The sequence below is a fragment of the Lithobates pipiens genome, unplaced genomic scaffold, assembly GCF_037356315.1.
Source record: "Lithobates pipiens isolate NorthernLeopardFrog02 unplaced genomic scaffold, aLitPip1_a1.2 Scaffold_16, whole genome shotgun sequence".
NCBI lineage: Eukaryota > Metazoa > Chordata > Amphibia > Anura > Ranidae > Lithobates > Lithobates pipiens.
Genome location: NW_027507748.1, coordinates 533,807,276 through 533,829,844, shown reverse-complemented (window position 1 = coordinate 533,829,844; position 22,569 = coordinate 533,807,276). Strand labels below are relative to the sequence as shown.

At 41.0% G+C, this 22,569-nt stretch overlaps 1 protein-coding gene across 1 annotated transcript in view; it reads right to left on the bottom strand.

Annotated features, from left to right (window-relative positions):
- Window positions 1-22,569, bottom strand: part of GTF2F2 (general transcription factor IIF subunit 2) — a 386,137-nt gene that overhangs the window by 117,425 nt on the left and 246,143 nt on the right. The window lies entirely within an intron of this gene.

Genomic DNA, 22,569 nt, shown 5'->3' with positions numbered 1-22,569 from the left:
CTCTGGGTGTTTGTGTGGTTACAGTTTATTATAAAAAAAAGTATTCACCCCCTTGTACATGTTCATGTTTTACACCAATGATAAGAAACAAAAACTCATGTCAATGTGAAAACACCATCACTGCACAACCATAGCAAAGTCATATTGGTAAATGTACATCATAACAGAATGCTAAAGTAGCTTGCTAAAGTACTGTGTATCTTAGGCAATTGCTTTTTTTTTTTTTTGTAAATATAATACTGTTCTCAATTTTTCACACTGTTGCATTTCAATGCTGCAGATCACACCCAGTCTGTTAGCAAGCATTTCCTGTCTACATGCACATCAGCCATAGCTTTCCCAGGGGAGGTTCCCTGATAATGAAAACAGCTGACAATGCATGTGTAACGCATGTAGAAATGACCACTTGCAGCTTCCAAATGGGAGCCAGGGTAAGCAAGTGGCAAAGCAGGAGCACAAATGGGAGACAGGGACAAAACATTGTTACTCTATACGACAGCGAGCAAACTTGGATTTTCAAAAGGAGAGCTCATCAGTGGCACAACCTCTATGTTTCTCTCATGAAGGGTTTCTTTAAACTGTACAGGAAAATCTGCTCTAGTGGCGCTCACATTATCTCAATAAATGGCACTAACAAGCTACAGTAATATCAACCAAATACTATATAAGCATAAACATATTTCAAGGAAGTATTTTTGAAGGCAAAAATAATTTTTTTTAGTATAATAAAATGTGAAGAGCAAAGCTTCTCCTTCGCACGATAGGATATACGTGCTGTTTCATTACACACCCTTGTTTGCTGAATAAACTTGGATCATATTTGTTGCGGTATTATGCAATGGACGCTTTGTCTTGTTTTGAAGCCATCTTGAGGAGCAGAGAGTTGTTCTTTGGGGACTTGTATATTATACAACAAACTTCAACCTGTAATGAGGTGCAAGTGCATTTGACCAGTTATGATTAAGGCCGGGTTCACACTGGTACGACAAACGATCCAACATTGGGAGCTCATGGCGAATGACGTGTGAAAATCAATGTTTCCCTATGGGAGCCGTCTTAAGGTTGGTCCGAATTTGAAAATACTCCCTGCACTACTTTGGTCCGACTTTGATCCTACTCCAGCCCATTGAATATCCCTGAAGTCAGATTAAAGTCAGATCGCCGTCTTGATTGATCAGACTTTGGCATGCGACTTGTGCTCTGATGATCTTGAAGGGGAACTCCACACCAAATTTAAAAAGAACAAAGAGCATACCAGGCCTTTCGGTCTGATATGGATTTTAAGGGGAACCCTCACCCGTGGCCCCCCCCCAAAATCCATACCAGACCCTTATCTGGGCACATGGCCTGGCAGATCAGGAAAGGGGGTGGAGACAAAAGAGCACCCCCCCTTACCAGTACACATGCCCTCAACATGGAGGGGTGGGTGCTTTGGGGCAGGGGGGGTCCCAAAGCACCTTGTCCCCATGTTGATGAGGACAAGGGCCTCTTCCTGACAACTCTGACCGTTGGTTGTCAGGGTCTCCTCCGCTGTCTTCTTGCTCTTTTACTGGGTCTTCTCCTTCTGTTCTTCTTCTGATGTTGACTCAACGCCATCTCCCGCTCTAATGCCAGGTGTGCGGTGTGCCACTACTGATATAGACATGGGGCGGGGTCACAGAAGACCCACCCCATATGACATCACACCCATCATGTCTGGCTGTCATAAGGGGCGGGGCCTGCAGATAAAGTCACACGGTCACCCCACCCCATGCCTATATAAGTAGTGACATTAGAGCAGGAGAGATTGTCAAGTCAGCAGAGAAGACCCAGCAAAAGAGCGAGAACGTAGCAGAGAAGACCCAGCAAAGGCAGAAGAAAGCGGACAGAGGGAGAAGAACCGGAGAGAGAGCAGAGAAGACCCAGAGAGGGGAGAAGAACCGGAGAGGGCTAGAAGACAGCAGCAGGGAAGACTCAAGGAGGGAAGAAGAAGTCGGAAGAGACGACGGAGCTGCTTTAAAAAATTACATTAACAAAGCACCCCCCCATGTTGAGGGTACGTGGCCTGGTACGGTTCGGGGGGAGGGGGGCACTTGCTCATCCCCACTTACTTTCCTGACCTGCTGGGCTGTGTACTCGGATAAGGTTCTGGTATGGATATTGGGGGGACTCCCACACCATTTAAAATCTATACCAGATCGAAGGACCTGGTATGCTCTTGGAGGGGGAACCCATGCCGTTTTTGTTTTAAAATTTGGTGTGGATTGTATTGTCAGGGATCAAAGTCGGATACCCGTTCATTGAAGTTTGACGCATGTCGGACTTCAAGTCACAGGGCAAAGTCGGATCCAAAGTGGTACAACTCATGTCGTACCAGTGTGAACCTGGCCTAAGGGGTCTCAGAGAACAGTGTCAGCCTTGCTGAATTTTTATGTTGTCAGTGGAGTCGTTACAAATTAAATCTTTTTTTCACGATTCATGTTGCGCACATTTGTGAGTATATGGTTTGCTGTAAAACATTTATTTGAGGCATTATTTTATGTACAATATGTCCTCTTTCTTTACTGGGTCATGAGTCATACTGATCTCCTGGAGCCATTCTGAGGAGTAAGGATGAACTCAGGCATGTTCGCAAACAGCACGTGCTAAGCCCGCCAGGAAGTCGGCACTGCACATCGCTAATCCCAGGCAGTGAGACATTTCCCTATCTCTGCAGCCGCACATCGGGAAAATGTCTCACTGCTTTTGATTAGTGCTCTGCAGTGCCGACTTCCTGGAGGGCACTTCTGCACATGCTGTTTGCTAATACGCCTGAGCTCATCCTTACTGTGGAGCAGCGACTCATTCATTGGGGAATCCATTATACGTTACCCTGCTATGAGGGGCAAGCGCATTTAACCTCCTGTAGTTAACAGGTCTCATTCTTCGCTAAGTGGCACATGACCTAAGGGGGAGGTAGATAAGATTGTTATCCTTTATGCTGTCCTTGGAAGCAGTTTTGTTTTCTTCTCACAATTTATGTTGGACTATGTATATCCTGTTTTTGGTACCCCTTTAAATATGCTTTAAATAACCCGTGCAGTATTTAAGCTGTAATACCTCTCGACTATAGTGTTCTAGGCCATAAAGTGACACTAAAATGTATTTATTTTTTGTTAAAAATAACAAACCTGTTATATTTACCTGCTCTGTGTAGTGGTTTTGCACAGAGCAGCCCAGATCCTCCCTTATGTAACTCTTTGGTGCTTCTGGCTCCTCCCTCCTGCTATGGCAGCTTGCTATGGGGGCACCCATGCCGAGCTGCAGCTTCCTGTGTCCATTCAGACACAGAGCTGCAGCTCGGCCCTGTCCCTTCTCTCTCGTCATTGGCTCAATAATTTTGATTGACAGCAGTGGGAGCCAATGGCGCTAGGCTGCCCTCTCAGCCAATGAGGAGAGAGAGTCCCAGACAGCCAAGTCTCTCATGCAACATTGCTAGATTGAAATGAGGCTCAGGTAAGTATTAGGGGGGCTGCTGCACACAGAAGGCTTGATCAAATAAACTAAAAATAATTACAGAATAAAAAAAAAATTATTAAAAGAATAAAAACACAGGGTTAGCTTTACTGTTTCATAAGTAGTATAAGACATTCATGAGGGGATGGCTGAGTTCATAAGTCACTTCTCATACAAGTACAGCAAGTCAATTTAAAAATACTTTTTTGAGTACTGCCAATTTCAGCACAGTTCTGAGGAGACAGAGGGACTACATAAATCATACACTGTGCTATAATATCAGGGACAAAGCCTGCCCAAAGCGGGTTACAGCCCAAGTACAAACATGAACTGGTGCTTAATTTGCATACCACTATATTGGACTCAATAGCCAAGTTTATATCTGCATTCAACAAGGTGCCCCCTGAAGCACAGTATCAGTACATCATAACTGTACTATTAATACAGTGAAACTTGTGATCTTACAGTAGGTCTCGGTAGGATTTATCCTATGGCATAATTCTTTGAATGGGATAAGTCATTCAAAGGTGCAAATAAACGATTTGTGAAAAGCAGCTGGACATCACTACTATCATTAACTGCTACTTGATAAAAAAAATTGGTATGTAGTCATTATAGCTCGAGGATCAAATCTTCACTCAGCAGGAAATCATAACCCATACAAAAAAGGAGGCATGAAATAGTGGGGAAAACAGAGGAGCAGGCAATGTGCTTCATGGCAGGAAATATTGCATAAAGACTTATCGATTAAACATGCACATAAATAAGCATGTGAGCTGGAACTCACTGAGAGAAATAAAGGCAAAAGGCTGTCAAGAAAATAAATGTGAGCTACTAATTTGTGGCTGCTAATGGTAGGCTGTCTGTATTCGCACAGGGCTTTTTATAAGAATGCAGGTAAGCATAAAATAGAATAAATGTGAATTAATAGAGAAAGATTAACTTGAGTTTAGAATAATGGATTTCATATTTGCCATTCCAGTCAACACACTCTTTATGATAATTATATTCAAGCTAAAGTGGAAAAAAAGATGCTGTGTTACAACCTGAAATATTTGGGACCATTCAAAGAAATAGAACTGAGAAACAAAAAATAATCAAATATTATATACATTAGGAATAATTAGCAAAACAAAAAAAATGTCATATGATGGGTCTATCATTTGCAATAACAAAGCCCCTTCCCGCGTAAGACTTATTACTAGTTGATTCTAACACTAGAGCTGTTATCTTTCCAACTTCCTATAAGTGTGACAACACTTTTCATTCTGCAGTGAAACTGTGCAGAAGTGTTGTCACCCTGTGGGCCAGGGAAGTCTTAAGAGGACATGTAGTTTTAAATGATCCACTTGTTCACTGCCATCCACCCACAATGTACTGCAGGCAAGTAGCAGCTGAAGGCTAAACATACCCAAACATCGCTGCATGCACACACCCCACCCGGTTCCCTCTGTGATTGTACATGGCTGTATGAAATCACAGCCAAGAGCCCTGTTCCAAGGGAGCATTCTGTCAGTTTATCAACCCTGCGAAGCAGGGATGATAAACAGGGATCATTATAGCACACATTACATATAATTAGGCACACATTTAACCCCTTGATTGCCCTAGATGTTAACTCCTTCCCAGCCAGTGTCATTAGTACAGTGACAGTGTTTAGTATTATCACTGTATTACTGTCACTGGCAGGTAGTCAGTTCCCCCCAGTATCAGTTTGTGTCAGACTGATAACCACAGTATTGCCACCATTAGCTGTATTAAAAATAAAAACAATCCCAGTATATAGTATAATTTGTAGACACTATAACTTTAACGCAAACCAATTAAAGACTTAATGTTTTTTTTTCTTGGTTTTTTGTTGTTTTTATCAAAAACATGTAGCAGAATACATTTTGGCCAACATTTATGAAGATTTTTTTTTTTTTTTATTGGATATGTTAAGGCAGAAAATAAACAATAGTATTTTTTTTTTTTTTTTTAATTTATATTAAAAAAATAAACTCAGTGGTGATTGAATACCACCAAAAGAAAGCTTTATTTGTGTGAAAATAAATATATTAATTTTGTTTGGGTACAGCACTGCATGACCTTACAATCACTAGTCAACTACTAGTTAACATTTAATACATGGTAAAATATTCCTAAAGCACGATTGGCTAGCTAAGGAAAAAGCTGCAGCTTGTTTTGAAGCCCAGCCTGTATAACAAACTGTGCATTAAGCCGTCATAAGAACAAGCCACTGTTCTGTAAGCATTCGGCCTTTTTATAGTAGAATACCGATTACTATGGCTTTAAATAGCTGGCCCAGACAAATAATTTCCATTACAAATTGATACAGCGCCTGTGAGCACTGTACTATGCTATTGTAGCATCAGCTACATGCAGCAAGTGGCGCTATATTCCGCAGCAGTACGGGCAACTTCCTGTCTGCTGCTGGAACTGAGTACAGTTGGAATGAATGCTATTCAGGCATTCAGGAGAAACCTTGTATTTTTACCAATGAAAACATGGCTTCCTCAGAGTGGCCAAGGAGGTGGAAATCACGATGTCATCTGCCTGCCTCTTCACCTTGGCCTATCAGTGGAAGCCTTGTACTCACTGATTAAAAAATAGTCTTCTTCTGAATGATTAAATAAAGAAGCTATAATACTGTACAAAGATTATAAAGGACCAATTTGTGGCTTATGTAGATTTTATAAGCATATGAATGGGTTAAATTGTGCATTTCTTCATGTGTTTCTGTATCCATTTCATATATTGTTTGGGGTAATTTTGAATCAAGTTTGATATTGCACACATTTTTTATTTTTTTATATTTGGTCGAAAAGTCTCAAGATATCAAAAGGAATGTATACCAGAGATAATTTTGCAGCACGGATTGGCGACTGATGATTGCACTTATTTAAAATGGCTCCATGATGAGTGATGGGCCCAGAGGTTTTTTTTTTTTTTTAGACACGAGATGTGAGTCGGCGCAGCTAGCCCTTGAGTAAATCCCATAGGACGAAACACATTGGCCGCAGTTTGTGAGTTTTTGTTGGCTATAGTTTAGGTATGACTTTAATAAATTAGGCCAACTATATAACACCATTGGAGGTCTTTTTTTTTTCTTTGAATGAGTGCTGCAACATTCGCTGGCTGGGAGCACTTGAAGGTCCAAAAACACTGGAGCCCCATATCTACTCTATGTGATTTTAAGTGTTTATTGACCTTATTATGCAGTGAATTACTATTTATCTGATGTTTTCACTTTGAGCATTTGGTGACAGATGTGTTCTCTGTACATATCTTCCAGTACACAGATATGTCTACACACCAATCATTTGAATAACAAGAATCTATGGCTGGACATTGATTGTATACTCCACACCCAGTGTTGATATCCACAATAACAATCTGCAATTTGATGTAAGTATGTTTAGTGCTGCTATTTATGTTTGATATTTTAATACGGTCTTCCTATATCTTTTTGTCAGCTGCTTCTATATTCACTCGGATTGTATTTAGTATTTAGGTTTTAATTAGAAATGGAATTTGATGGAATGTATGGCAGCAAGACAAAAATAGGGAAAGAGGTTTGTTAAGGGGAACACTTGTGCCCTAAATGAAGGAAATAGTCACAGGCAACCATTTCTAAATAATACGAGCTTCTATAGCAGTATGAAAGCATTTTTGCAATGAGTCACACTAACACCGCAAGACTAACTTTGGGAAGAGATAAACTATAATTTCACGAAAAAACGTACATTTGAAAGCACAGAAAGCTGTTGAGCAGTTTATGTAAACAGCCATTAAATCTACTGGTTTAATTTATTGCAGGTGACAGTGACAGCACATTTGCTATTTCTCAAAAGACAAAGTGCTTTGTGAGAAAATTATTAGATAAAGAGACCGAAATAATTACCAAGCGTAAATCACCGAAAACTACAAATCTATTGTGGGTGGATATAAAAGCCCATTTTACTAACATACATTTTTTTAAACTGTTTTTAAGAATTTAAAGCGCTGACTTCTATTGATGTTCCAGATGCATATTTTATTGGAGCTGCTCACGAATCAAGAGAAAAGGTTAAATAATTAAGTGAGATTAGTGTATTGCTGTTTCTCCTCCCCCAGCTCTTATGCAGCTGAGAACAAAGGATCAAAGGTATTTATAATGTTTTTTTTAAATCTATACACAAATGTTTTCCTTTTCTTTTCTATTTTAAACTGAATGGTTTGTTTTACAAGGAATCGGCCAAGATTTGAACAGTTAAAGGGCAGGCTGAATGTACCAAGCTGATCGATCAATCAACAAGGGTACAACCAGCCTGCCATATTCCCTTGCGATGATTGTTACCGGCTGCTATAACCACGAGCGGTAGGCTCTGTTCCCAGCGGGGATAGCTGCCCCCGCCCGGAGAAGCCAATTGCTGATTACCCTGCCAACACTACCCGTGGTTGCAGGAAAGAAATTTGCACCATGTATGGCCTAAATTACTTTATACATAAACTTAACAGGGGTTGCATACTTAAAAGATTTGAGGAGCTAATTGAGAAATTTTTCCTTTCAAATATAGAAAGTTTTAAATACAAATATCTCATTGTCCAAACCAACCAACCATTAGGGATTATTCACAATTTAGCTTGGAAATTCTACAATTTGCCTAAATCAAAGGATAAGGGGATCACTCTATTCTACAACATATTTCAAGACAAATAAGTGTTCACGAAAACGACAGTTTTTATTTTATTTATTTTTTATTTTTTTAAGTGGGAGACATATCTCAACTCTTCCTATATCCCCTGACGTTGTTAACTCAGTATATATTGCATCTAGTTGTGCCAGCCATTGGAAATAAAAGCAGAAATGAAACTTGAGGTGGAATTTAGAGAGGAACTGCAGTCTGCTCACATAATTTGTAATAAAAACATCTTTGCCATTCTGAAGCTTCCCTCCAACCCCTTTGCATATTATTTTATACATACTGTGATTCTGTACTTGCCAAATATGCAGCAGAAATCTCCCCCCACTGTTTGGCTGCAGCCAATTTAACTGTGGGCAGCTGAAAATGATGCCTGTTCACTACCTGGAGTTACACAGACACCCCTCCAGCTCTGCAGCTTTCAATAGCCCTCTTATGACTCATCCCCCCTCCCTTCCTGGCAAACTCTCACAAGTTAGGGAGCTGTGCATGATGTTTTACCATCCACAGGTAAAACAACAAGGGGAAAAGATTTAATAGATGGAAAGTTGAAAATATTACTGAAGGTCTATTACTTTAACACCCTATGAACTGACCACATATTTTCAAACTTGGTCTCCTTTTTGCTAGAGTATGTGGGCATATAGGTAACCTCATACATATTATTAGGATGGAAAAATCTACATAGCTTCTGGAATATTATAAGAAACAGGGGTTATAACTCACCTAAACCATAGCAATTTTAAATTTGGAAATTTATCATTTTCCCCCATGCTTTTGTGTGGTGGTCACTCATTCTTTCCCAACAAGGCAGACTATCAATAGACATTGGAAACAAAACCTGGCACCTAACCTGTCAGAAGCTGTTGAAATAATTCAAATTCATCATACTTATGAAAAACTGTTAGTCATAAGGAAAGATACAAATGTTACATCTGAGAACATTAGGAGGCCTTGGATTCGAGCAGGGACCGTCTATAATAAGACACATAACCCAGAGACAAGTTTTTTCTAAAGAACAAGAATTTATGTGTATTGTGTTGTACAATATAGTTCCCGTTCGCTTTTTATTTATTTTGGTTATCCACATTTTGTGCAACAAATTTAGTGTCAGATTGGACAGGTAATCATCAGGTTATTGTTTCCTTTCTTGATGTGAGTAATTTCAAGTTGGCTGTCTTATCTCATTGATGTATGGATTGATACCTTGACCTGTTGCCGCCCGCCCACCATATGACGTGATGGACTTTGAGCAGGGATATCTGAATGATGCCTGTAGCTACAGACATCATTCAGATATTGCCGTTTTCAGCTGGTGATTCCCTACACCATAAGAATGATAACGGCTGATCCGCCGCTTGATCGTTCTTACGGGAGGCGACTACTGACTCACCGCTACAATTGGCAAGTCGGAGGCAGGATCCGACGACCCCTGGATGCTAATCATAGAGATGGTCGCCGGAGTCTTTATGATTGTCGGAGGCTGGGCGCAATGTTAGGACGTCACTCCCGGCCTCTGCATTTAAAGAAAAAACGGCGCCACCTCGGCTGGGAAGCCGTGATCGATTTATTTTTTATTTCAGGCTTCCCAGCCTAGTGGTGAGATGTGGGGTCTTATTGACCCCATATTTCACTGTAAAGAGGACCTATCATGTCATATTCCTATTACAAGGGATAAATGGAAAAAACAAAGAAAAAATTGCGCTACAGTAGATGCAAAACCTCAATGCATAAAATTATAACATTAAGGCTGGGTTCACACTGCTGCGGTGATGAGATCGGATGTGATTCGCACCGCACTGCAGTGCAAATCACATCCGATCTCTGTGCGATGCGAGTTCAGCCAGATAGTATGGCTGAATTCGCATCGCATCCGGCCAAAACTCGCACAGGACCCTTTTTTTGGTCCGCAGCAGAATCGGATCGCATGGGTGTTCACACCATGCGATCAGATTCCTGTCCAAGTTTGCAGATCGCACTGCGATATGCGAACTGATCTGGGGGTGTCATTAACGTTTCACTGACACTCCCCGCAGTTCGCATAGGGCAGTGTGAACTGCCGCCGAGAGGCATGCGATATGGGAACCCGCAGCGGATTCGCAGCGTTCCCGCATCGCTGCAGTGTGAACGCAGCCTACAAAGCAAGTATTCGGAAATTTTAACCCTACTGTGCCATAGGATATCCCAATCTCAGTAAGTTTCATCAGTGGTTAACCATAAAGGGGGGAAGAAACGCTCCAATAGTGTAAAATCACTTTTTTATTGGAATGTAAATAAAAGATTGCACTTACAGACATATGGAAAAGTTCCGACATCAAAAGAAGGCAGCGCCGGCCGTACGCATACCCCCACAGACTTCTCCTTTCCCAGTTTCATGCATGAACAGAAAACGAGGTGAATAAACAGCATACCACACCTCCCTACACATTTCGTGAGATATCACGTCGTCTCGGGGCACGGGTCGCATGCTGTATCACCTCATATATATATATACCAAGCTTAATTGAATTCAAATCACCCCCAAACAAACCAAGCCTCGTTCGTGGTCCGCGCGGAAGTGGAAAGCTACGTCTCCACCGCACAGCCTATGGTCGCGTATTTCCGCCCAACGTCACATTCTGTGCAGCCAGGCCTCGGACCGAGGCACGACCGAGGCACGAAGACCGCTTCCAGAACCCAAGCCTCGCTCAGGATGGAACCAAGATGTACGGATCACTTCCGGAATTGAGGCTTTCACTAACGATCCCCACATATACCTCTAATACATATAGCGAAGCTGCCGATACATCAATCAACTAAGTTCACAACTGCATATGGCAGGTGCCTCGTCTGCGATCCCCACAATACATGACTTTCCACTACACCCGACAAAGTCATGCCTAAAATACAAATGCATCTTCCCGAAAATAGAATTTGACATATTAGGGACACTAAAGGGGGAAAAGCGTCCAGCGTGCCCGGACTACTCGGACAGGCTACCCACAGGTAACACATCAGCTCCACCCCCATGGCATAATCTCGCCATTAAACCTCATTAGACCCAAAACTCGGCCAATCACTGGCCCGGAAGTGGAGTCCAATGTACCATTGGGGGCAGACAAGGCACAACTGCACATAATACAAGAAAAATTTTAATTAAGATTTGACCATCCAAATAAATAAAATGGCATAAAATAAATAAAATATATAATATAACAAAAACCCTCCCAACCCACTAAACCATATAAAGAAGAAATACATTTTTTTTACCTAAAAAATACTTGCATATAAATGATGGGTTACATGCATCTACTCTCATTCAAATAGACTTATAGATAAATCCCTCAATGTCTAGATTGCTGTCCTACATGATGAAATATAAGAATCAAATTTTTACCTCCTATATATCACCACATACAAGTGGAATGAAGAACCCCCATGGGACCAATTAGGCGTTATTGATGAAAGCGTTTACATCTGTGTCCACGTTCATTCCAAACGGTACATACGTTTTTAACCTATATATCCAAGACATTTCTAGGCAAGATATCTGCCTCACCAATAGTCCACCCCTCCAATGAGGTTTGTATTTGTCTATACCCATGTAGAGCGTGTTCGCCGGGTCTCTATTGTGAACCTCATCGTAATGCCTGGATACTGGATGTTTATCAAAACCACACCTAATATTACCGATCTGTTCAGTCAATCAAACCTTAAGTGCCCTTTTGGTCTTCCCCACATACTGCAGGCCACAGGGACATTGGATAAGATATACCACCTCTTCCGAGGAACATGCTATAAAAGGATTAACCTCGAATGTCCTCTGGGTACCGGTGGAAGTGAAAATTTTAGAGCTCTTATTGACATTTAAAGTACATACCTGACAATTTTTACATCTATAATATCCTGTTAAATTTTGAAAAAAGCATCTATCCCTTTTTGGAGGATCTTGTACACTGGGAGCAATCCTACTTCCCAATGAAGAGGCCCCCCCTGAAGATAACCCTGGGGTTTATCGGTAATGTCGTACCTGAGACCTGATCATTGGCTAATATATGCCAATGCTTCTGAATTAACCTCTTGATACTATAATGCTGCACAGAGAATGTGGTAATGAAGGGCAGAGAAACTTGACTCCTCCCCCTAGTCAGACCACCGTCTCCCAAGAGGATTGCTCTGTCTTTATTTCGTGCAATATTCACTGCCTTAGTGAGGGTATCACCATTGTACCCCTTATCCAAAAACCTCTTAGACAGCAGTGCTGCCTGCTTATCAAATGTAGTAATTTCGGTAAAATTCCTCCTAAGGCGCACGTATTGTCCCAAAGGGACCGCCTTCAGCCATGGCTCAAAGTGACAACTCCCTACAGGGATAAAAGAATTTCTATCCGTCGTCTTAAATAGGTAGAAGTGACAAAAGTGTCATCGACGACCTTAATGTTCAAATCAAGAAAGTTAATTTCTTCTAGACTGGCTTCATAATTAAATTTAAAGCGGGAGTCCACCGGGACTCCGCGTTTTTTTTTTTTTTTTAAAAGCCAGCAGCTACAAATACTGCAGCTGCTGACTTTTAAATAGTGACACTTACCTGTCCAGCGCGCCCGCGATGTCGGCACCCGAAGCCGATCGCTCGCTCGGCTGCCGGGTCCCGCCGCCATCTTGGGTATGGGAATCAGGAAATGGAGCCTTTCGGCTTCATTTCCCGGTTCCCTACTGCGCATGCGCGAGCCGCGCGGCGCAATCCGGACGGTCCCCGCTGCCTCTGGGAGCTGTGTGTTTCCCAGCAGGCAGCGGGGCACTTGCTGAAGGGGGCGGGCGCTTGCGGAACGGGGGCGTAACCTACGCTCGTTCCGCAGAGAGCTAGCCCGGAAGTGGGTGCAGTTACCTGGATTATCCAGGTAACTGCACCCCCCTCCCCCCTGAAAGGTGCCGATTGTGGCGCCGGAGGGGGGGGGGATTCCGATGAGCGGAGGTCCATTTTAGGGTGGACCTCCGCTTTAATGCCTCTATCATTTGCATTTAAAGCTGTCATAAATGATAATCATAAATGGTAATCATAAATCTCTGAATACCCTAATACTTGGTGCCAACGTACCTGGGGGATTGAACAATGATGCGTTTGAGAGATTGGAGTGTTGAAATTCCGCTCTCCTCAGGGTATCTTCCCTAATGGGGTTACTCAGCATATATCTCTTAATATTGAGCTTACGCACGTATTTATGTACATCCATATAAATTTGGAATTTGCTCAAGCCCCTAGGCAGAGCAAACTTCAAACCCTTATCAATAAGTCTCTTTTCTGAATCAGATAACTCATGCGAGCTCAAATTAAAGATTAATTTAAAGATACACACTCCACAAACCCTTTCCCTAGTGTATCATCACAGCGCTGTGAATAACTCAATATTTTATATCTTAGCTGCCACTTACCATAAAATGTCACATATAAAAAGGTGCATACAAAAATAGTAGTAAATTTCCAAAAAACTAATTAGTTGCACGTGGCGCTATAACCTGTGTACCTTTCAGTGCACAAATCCTCACCTCCTCAGTGATCCTATCTCAAATCATAAATTGTCTAATCAATAACAAAATATATAAATATTAATCACTCAGTGAATACCCAAATTTACATTTAAATTACACATATAGTGAAAAATATATAAACGAATGTGAATATAGTCCATCCACCACACAATATTCGAAAAAGCATCCAGATTACAGAAAGTCTTTCTATAAATGCATAAGAAGAATATCCAGTGTTCAGATTCCTTTCTACAAGTGACTCCTTCACCACACCATCCGTGATTTATACTCCCCCCTTCGTGAAAACACTCACCAACTGCTAAGCCTTACACTCTCGTGTGAGGCTCAAGGGCTTTCAAATGATCTCTCAAGATGAAATTCAGACCCCAGCACATCCGATTGGAACTTCTCCACTTACACACTTCCTTGTATAAATATATACCTCAAAGAGAAATCACAGAGGGAGACCCCAATAGTGTAATACTGCAAACACTCTTTAATGTATAAAAAATCTCACTCCTTATGCACTCACATGAACTTAAAAACGCAAAATCACTTCAAGAGAGTAAAAAGACTCGCTTCACAACTTCACTCCACAATACTATTCTGAATACGTCGGGGCATTGGTGGTCACGGCGGACTCTTCATAAAGTACATGTTCTCCAAACCCTCAGTCCCTTCAAGTGGTTTCTGGAATCGAAGAAGCTTCTATATAGGCACACTGCAACACAGGCTGGGTTTTGCCTTCAGGATGGTGGGTGGCTTCAGCTAAGCCTAGCCGAGGCTGGTAAAAGGTGTGAGGCTTCCAGCTGCCCCTTCTCTCTTCCTTTCACTTCCTCCTTCCTCTGGTCTTCCTCCTGCCCAGGGGCAGAGCCTCCCAGCACAAAGGTCCCCTTCAGATGACTGGACTCTGCTCTCCTGACTGCCGGGCTTCTGACTATTTGTGGCTTGTTCCCCCACCTACCGAACCTTGCCAAGGTTTGGAGAACATGTACTTTATGAAGAGTCCGCCGTGACCACCAATGCCCCGACGTATTCAGAATAGTATTGTGGAGTGAAGTTGTGAAGCGAGTCTTTTTACTCTCTTGAAGTGATTTTGCGTTTTTAAGTTCATGTGAGTGCATAAGGAGTGAGATTTTTTTATACATTAAAGAGTGTTTGCAGTATTACACTATTGGGGTCTCCCTCTGTGATTTCTCTTTGAGGTATATATTTATACAAGGAAGTGTGTAAGTGGAGAAGTTCCAATCGGATGTGCTGGGGTCTGAATTTCATCTTGAGAGATCATTTGAAAGCCCTTGAGCCTCACACGAGAGTGTAAGGCTTAGCAGTTGGTGAGTGTTTTCACGAAGGGGGGAGTATAAATCACGGATGGTGTGGTGAAGGAGTCACTTGTAGAAAGGAATCTGAACACTGGATATTCTTCTTATGCATTTATAGAAAGACTTTCTGTAATCTGGATGCTTTTTCGAATATTGTGTGGTGGATGGACTATATTCACATTCGTTTATATATTTTTCACTATATGTGTAATTTAAATGTAAATTTGGGTATTCACTGAGTGATTAATATTTATATATTTTGTTATTGATTAGACAATTTATGATTTGAGATAGGATCACTGAGGAGGTGAGGATTTGTGCACTGAAAGGTACACAGGTTATAGCGCCACGTGCAACTAATTAGTTTTTTGGAAATTTACTACTATTTTTGTATGCACCTTTTTATATGTCAAATTAAAGATTCCCAATCCTAAGATCTTTTTCTTTTTTGCTGATTGAACGCCCCTCTAACTCCTCTCTTTGTTCCACAGGCCTTTTTTGGCCCCTGTTGTCTCTGTGAAAACCCCAGTCTTGGTTAACCCTACCACTCTGGTTTGTCTGGTTTGTCACTCCAATCTCTCAAACGCATCATTGTTCAATCCCCCAGGTACGTTGGCACCAAGTATTAGGGTATTCAGAGATGTGGTGTTACGGGACTTAGAAGAAATTGACGTCAGCAGTCACAAGCCACCAACCTTTTTAGATTAGATTGAATGAACATATTGGTAATATTAGGCGTGGTTTGATAAAAATCCAATATTCAGGCATCATGATGAGGTTCACAATAGAGACCCGGCGAACACGCTCTACATGGGTATAGACAAATACAAACCTCATTGGAGGGGTGGACTAATGGTGAGGGAAATATCCCGCCTAGAAATGTCTTGGATATATAGGTTAAAAACGTATGTACCGTTTGGAATGAACGTTGACACAGATGTCAATGCTTTCATCAATAACGCCTAATTGGTCCCATGGGGGTTCTTCATTCCCCTTGTATGTGGTGATATATAGGAGGTAAAAATATTTGATTCTTATATTTCATCATGTAGGACAGCAATCTAGACATTGAGGAATTTATCTATAAATCTATTTAAATGAGAGTAGATGCATGTAACCCATCATTTATATTCAAGTATTTTTTAGGTAAAAAAAATATGTTTTTCTTCTTTATATGGTTTAGTGGGTTGGGAGGGTTTTTGTTCTATTATATATTTTATTTATTTTATGCCATTTTATTTATTTGGATGGTCAAATCTTAATTTAAATTTTTCTTGTATTATGTGCAGTTGTGCCTTGTCTGCCCCCAATGGTACATTGAACTCCACTTCCGGGCCAGTGATTGGCCGAGTTTTGGGTCTAATGAGGTTTAATGGCGAGATTATGCCATGGGGGGTGGAGCTGATGTGTTACCTGTGGGTAGCCTGTCCGAGTAGTCCGGGCACGCTGGGCGCTTGTTCCCCCTTTAGTGTTCCTAATATGTCAAATTCTATTTCCGGGAAGGTGCATTTGTATTTTATTCCAAACCTGTTAGCAGCTCTGAAAAAAATGTTTCTTACATAATTTATGACACAAAAAATTATTATGCAATTATAAATAATTGTGACGGATCAGTGAAAATGACACAATCCCCGAAATAATTAATAATTTAGAAAAAAATATATACACAAATTCCCAAAACGTCCATTCAGAAAAATAAAAAAATGAATGAAAAGAAGTCCTCCAAATGTGCTTGTATTTTTAAAAGTCTATTCCTCGTGACATCACATAACAAATGTGCACCCGAAAAGTGATGACCCATTCCAAGAAAAAGATCCTCCACCTCTGCTCACACTGTCGCTTACCAGATTTTATGATCTCTTTTTAGGGAGATCTACACAGGCATGTAATCCTTTCACAGGCAAGGGTTCACTTTAAGGATCTCAAGAGTGGCTCCCACAGAGATGTCACAGATAGCACTGAGGTATTCTAGGAAATATTCCTCCCCCAGGTGAAAAACAAGAATGCCTCCATAGTGTAATTCATACACACAACAATTTTTATGTAAAATAAAGAATTGCACTTACACACATATTCTTTCTTGTGAATGCTCAGATTAAAATAAACAAGCCGGCCGGCTCAATTAGATGCTGCCCGTGTCTTCCGGGTCCAGTGCAGTACGTGGTGACGTCAGCACGTCGCTCCTCGCTACACCGTTTCGTCACAACTGATGTCTTCCACGGGCACATTTTTTGTGTGATAAATTATGTAAGAAACATTTTTTCAGCGCAGCTAACAGGTTTGGAATGGTATGGTAGTGTGGGTATCTCACATAATTTAGTTGCAGCAGTTAAATGAGTGTTTATTACTTTTAGGACAGCGCAGTATCACATTATCACAGCATTTGTATTTTAGGCATGACTTTGTCGGGTGTAGTGGAAAGTCATGTATTGTGGGGATCACAGACGAGGCACCTGCAATATGCAGTTGTGAACTTGGTTGATTGATGTATCGGCAGCTTCGCTATATGTATTAGAATTATATGTGGGGATCGTTAGTGAAAGTCTCAATTCCGGAAGTGATCCGTACATCTTGGTTCCATCCGGAGCGAGGCTTGGGTTTCGGAAGCGGTCCTCGTGCCTGGGCCCGACCATAGGCTGTGCGGTGGAGGCGTAGCTTTCCACTTCCGCCGCGCGGGCGAGGCTTGGTTTGTTGGGGGGTGATTTGAACTCAATTAAGCTTCGTATATATATATATATATATATATATGAGGTGATACAGCATGCCACCCGTGCCCCGAGACGACGTGAAATCTCACGAAACACATAGGGCGGTGTGGTATGCTGTTTATTCACCTCGTTTTCTGTTCATGCATGAGACTGGGAAAGGAGAAGTCTGTGGGGGTATGCGTACGGCCGGCGCTGCCTTCTTTTGAAGTCCGAACTTTTCCATATGTCTGTAATTGCAATCTTTTATTTACATTCCAATAAAAAAGTCATTTTATACTATTGGAGCATTTCTTTCCCCCCTTTATGGTTAACCACTGATGAAACTTACTGAGATTGGGATATCCTATGGCACAGTAGTCAGAGTGGACCTATATGGGAGGACTAAGAATCTTGGACTATTATTTATACGCTGTTCATTTTTAAGCATCTGGTAAGGAGCCAACTTATATTCTGGTGGTGAAGTTTTCTACACAGTGCACATTGTGGATGCAGATATGAAGCAAGAGATGTTTTACACTGCTAATCACTATCTAGTCACGTGGTGTAATTGATTTTGGATCCTTTATGGTTGGACTATTCAAGGACTAATCCACTGAGATTTATGAACTCTATTTATTAATTTATTTATAAAAAAAAAAAAAAAAAAAAATTATATATATATATATATATATATATATATATATATATATATATATATATATATATATATATATATAATTTTTTTTTTTTTTACACGATTATTTGGGTATCAATATTCTGTGATTTATATACGTTTAATGAGGATAATGTCACTAGGTTTTTTTGGTTCATCATAGGATTCTGGCACTTATGGTGTTTGATTTTTGGTAATAATTTTGGCTCCATTTATTATTATATCCATATGCTATTATATCCCCTTCCCTTTTCTATAAAGGTTTAAGGGGAGTGGTAAGATTAGAAGTGTCCCTCACTTGGATACTGTGGAAGGGAGCGCGGTTCTTTATATATATTATTATTACCAGGGATGTTTACATTCCTTGTAATAGAAATAAAAGTGATAAAAAACATTTTTGTTGTCTAAGCCCCTTCAGCTATGGTCTCCCAGACTCTCTCAGCTGGCCCATTTCTCTCTTCATCCACTAACCTGGAACGTCTCCCACATGGAGTGCCATCTCAAGGATATTGACTCCGAAAAGTTCCTAAACAGGAGCACACTTCTCTCCTGGCTGCAGCAACTGCTCCAACTCCACCCCTCTGAGCTATGCTCAGATCTGCCTTAGAACGGATGTGCGCACCTGGACACACACAACCTGCAGAATTTCTGTAAAACATGGACCAAAGACAGAAGCCTCCATCCCACCCAATGCTCTTTGGAGTCTTCAAGTCTCCACCCCCCAATCCAGACTTACCAAATCCAGAGAAATTCTAAAATTTTCTCTGCTAACAAAGCTTCTGCTGGAGCTTCTGAAACTGACTCTTTGAGAGTCCCGTGTCCATTTTAAACTCCTTTTCACTGAGACAGGGGCTCTCACGCTCACAATGTGTATAGGATTTTGAGTGTTATAGAGCACACACTGGCCTTTTGTATATTTAGCTCAGCCCACAAATCACTTTGCAGTATTTACGCTAGCAAAGCAATGTCTCCTCCAGTACACAGGGCTTGATAGCCAGCTTTAACACCAGAGTATACATTTGAACTGGTCTGGGGACGTAGGTGCTGTTCCATGCCTATGGATAAGTCTTTTACCAGATCCTCACAGAATCCTGAAGCCTTCGAGCATGGCGTCACAGTGATTGAGGGGCAAACATAAGATCAGTCGGCTAAGCAGTGGAGAGGAGCTTTTAATGAACAGTTGCCCTCCCATGGCGTTTTTTTTTTTAAATCACAATTGTTGCTGGTTATATTGGTTACATCTCAGCACAACCTTTATGTATTTTCAGAGGCGGGCTATGTCTTAAACACTGCTTAATTTGAGTGCAGCGTCAATAAAACAAGGGGAGGAAACAGACGAAATCGGATAAATATACTGCTTGTAACAAGAGTGATTATTTACGCAGTGATCTTCATTTTGTTAAAAACACTTTGGCTGGCGAAGAACGCAAACTGGCACAATGGTTTAAGAATGGAGCTGTGACTACAATTAAGACAGCTATTTTAGAAAAAAAAAGTCTCAGGATATAGGGTTTAAATGTGCATTATTTAAAATAAAAATAGAGAAATATTTAAAAAGATATAAGCTGAACAAAAATAGCTTTCAGATTGTTATATAGCACTTTGTTACCATGGTGCTAGAAGGCATGATAAAGGTTTACCTCATGCTTCTACAGAACAAAAACATCCAATTAAACTGTTGGCGTTTACAATTTCAATCCTGAAAACTATCCTTATTTATAATATAGATTATTATAGAAAGGCATTTCCTGTTTCTGGTCAGTGTTGCTGAAGCATTTTTAAACATGCATATTGTATTTTACATTTACAGTGGCAAGAAAGGGTGTGTGAACCCTCTGGTTTTCTGCAGTACTGCGGTTTGCAATAAAATGTGATTTGTTCCTCATCTAAAAACAAGTACACACGATCAGAAAATCGTCTGAAAAATAACACTTTCAAAGTAGTAACATAATCTGATCATTCGTACACAACTTTCAAGAGTCAATCGGGACAAGCACTTATTCGTTCAAAAATACAAAACAATACATCACTTCAGAATTTTTATTCTGTCGTATGAGAATTTTTGTAACCTCTTCATTTTTGAAATGGAGACTAGCATGCAAAAAAATAAAAATAAAAATGGATGATCATTTGTCCGCTAATCTCATCGTGTGTACCAGGCTTAGGCGCTTGCCAACCAGCCGGCCTCGTCATACGGTGGCAGGTCAGCTCTCCTGCTAAAATTGCCGTAGCTGTGCCGTCGGCGCGCGCTGCAGGAGCGTGCCTGCCGGTTGGGCGGACTCTGTCTGCCGGCGACCCGCGGTCACAGTATAAGGAGCCAGAATGGAAATCTGCCTTTGTAAACAAGGCAGATCCCCATTTTGACAGGAGACATGACAGAGATCTACTGTTCCCAGTGATCAGGAATAGTGATCTCAGTCATGTCCCTACCAACCCATCACCCCTACAGTTAGAACACGCTGAGGGAATACAGTTAACCCCTTAATCGCCGCCTACTGTTAACGCTTTACCTGCCAGTGTAATTTTTACTTTGATCAGTACATTTTTATAGCTCTAATCCCATAGTTTGTAGAAGCAATAAGCTTTGCGCAAACCAATCAATATACGCCTATTGCAATTTTTTTAACCAAAAATGTGTAGAAGAATATATTTGCCTAAACTGGTGAATAAATTTGTTTTTTAATATGTTTTTTGGGGATATGCATTATAGCAAAAAGTAAAAAAGAAATACATTTTTAAATTTGTTAATCTTTGTTTATCTTTGTTTATAGCGAGCGCAAAGAATAAAAACTGCAGAGGCGATCAAATAGCACCAAAAGAAAGCTCTATTTGTGGGACATCAATCTTGTTTGGCTACAGAGTCACGCGCAATTTTCAGTTAAAGCGACGCAGTGCCGTATTGCAAAAATGGCCTGTTCATTAAGTGGGCAAATCTTTTTTTTTTTTTCTAAAAGACAGCTTCCCTATGTATCAATGTACTATTTGGGCCAGTCCACACCACATGCAGTCCAGTCTGTTTATTTCCTGCATTAAAATGCATGGAAAGTTAGTTATATAGTTTCCAATGGAATGGTTCACACCAGTGCAGTCAGTTCCTGGGTGTTCCAGCTCCAGAAAAAAGGAAGAACATGCTGCCTTTTTCCTGCACTAGACTGTACTGGAACGCAGAAAAATAAATTAAAAATGCACCGGAATTAACTGGATAGCATCAAAAACGCACCAGACTTCAGTACAGTAAAATAAACAAAAAAAATAAAAAAATAAGAAAAAGGCATCAGGAATGCAATCAGAAAATGCATCAAAAACTTATTAAAAACACGCATGCAAAAATGTGTTTGGAGTGGATCTGGGGAGCGTTCTTGTGGTGTGAACCAGCCCTTTATGTACCTTGTTTGCAGAAAAATAAAAGCTTTCTTTGATTTTCAGAACAAGGCCTTTCCTTAGCTCTTGCTATAGACAGAGAAACTAGTAAGACACAGGAAGGAGTTTACCAGCTGACCTCATTATTTGTCCCATCAACTAAGTTTTCAACACTGGGATCTCTCCACATGTGGATTTGCTTGGTTCCCCCACAGACAAGCTCAGGCTGCATACTAAATTCCCTGAGGCCGCATGCAGCCCACAGGACACCCCTGATGGAATGCAAAGCCTGCCAGGATACAGAGTGATTGGATAGATAGTGCGTTCTCCTATTATATAGTTTTGGTAAAGCTAAAGATTGTACAAGCAGATTGTAAAGCGTATGGTCACATTTATACAACCAAAATGACGAATGCTGTAAAAAATGTCCAACTCGCACCGCGCCAAAATGTCCCATGAGCTACTTTGCTATGTGTGGCGCAGTGGTCTGCCCTGTGTGTCACTGGAAAAATGAGCCAAAAAAACATGTGCTCCCACTAGTCTAGGTTTGAGTGGGGCCTGAAAGAGAAATGAGCGCATTTACACAAGAACAATGAGGCTCCATGCACATCTGTGTGTTTCCAAATGCATGGCATACCACACAGAAAATGCGTGCTTTGCCATGTGTTTCAGAAATGCTGCAAAACAGAAGCTCCAAAAAAAAAGTTCTGGAGCTTCTCTGGGGTGATTGTTGCGTGTAGGGAAGCCCATTGAAGTAAATTAGCTGCCCTATGCGTGATGGGTGAAAACGCTCCAAAAGGAACGCATGTGAGAATGTCTCTGTCCACTCCCTCCTATGTACTTGTATACATATGGCCATACACT